The sequence below is a fragment of the Gavialis gangeticus genome, unplaced genomic scaffold (genome assembly GCF_001723915.1).
Source record: "Gavialis gangeticus isolate Ggan-Ray unplaced genomic scaffold, GavGan_comp1, whole genome shotgun sequence".
Classification (NCBI taxonomy): Eukaryota; Metazoa; Chordata; order Crocodylia; family Gavialidae; genus Gavialis; species Gavialis gangeticus.
In genome coordinates this window covers 129,401,205-129,401,950 of record NW_017728992.1, presented here as the reverse complement: position 1 = coordinate 129,401,950, position 746 = coordinate 129,401,205, and the positions used below count along the sequence as shown (strand labels likewise).

At 44.9% G+C, this 746-nt stretch overlaps 1 protein-coding gene across 1 annotated transcript in view; it reads left to right on the top strand.

Moving 5' to 3' along the window:
- ARFGEF1 (ADP ribosylation factor guanine nucleotide exchange factor 1) overlaps positions 1 to 746 on the top strand; it is a 153,114-nt gene that overhangs the window by 86,602 nt on the left and 65,766 nt on the right. The gene's annotated exons all lie outside the window — the stretch shown is intronic.

The following is a 746-nucleotide window of genomic DNA, read 5'->3' as shown; positions in this document are numbered from 1 at the left end:
AAGAACAGTCTAGCTCCATCCTCTTTGGAACCACCCTTCAGGTATTTGAAGGCTGCTGTCAAATGCCCCCTCAGTCTTCTGTTCTGTAGACTAAATAAGCCAAGTTCCTTCAGCTTCTCTTCAGAAGTCTGGTGCCCCAGCTTGCTGCTCTTTTTTTTTTGCCCTCTGCTGGACTTTCCCCAATTTGGCCACATACTTTCTATAGTGGGGGGCCCAAACTGGACATAGTACTCCAGATGTGGCCTCACTAGTGCCAAATAGAGGGGAATAATTACTTCCCTCGATCTCCTGGAAATGCTCCTACTAATGCAGCCAAGTATACTGTTAGCCTTCTTGGCAACAGTCGCATATTATTGACTTATATCCAGCTTACTGTTCCCTGTAATCCCCAGGTTCTTTTCTGCAGAACTGCTGCTTAACCAATGGGTTCCAAGCCTGTAGCAGTGCATGGGATTGTCCCAAGTGCAGGACTTTGAATTTGTTTTTGAACATCACGAAGTTTCTTTTAGCACAATCCTCCAAATTGCCTGGGTTACTCTGAATCCTAACCCTACCCTCCAATTTATCTACTATACTCTTCAGCTTGGTGACATCTGCAAACTTGCTAGGGTGCAGTCCATCCCATTTTCCAGATATTGGCTATAAAAATACTGGTTAATAAAAACTGTACAAAACTGGTCCCATGGCCAACCCTTGGGGTCACTCCTCTTGATACTGGCTGCCAACTAGACATCAAGCCATTGATT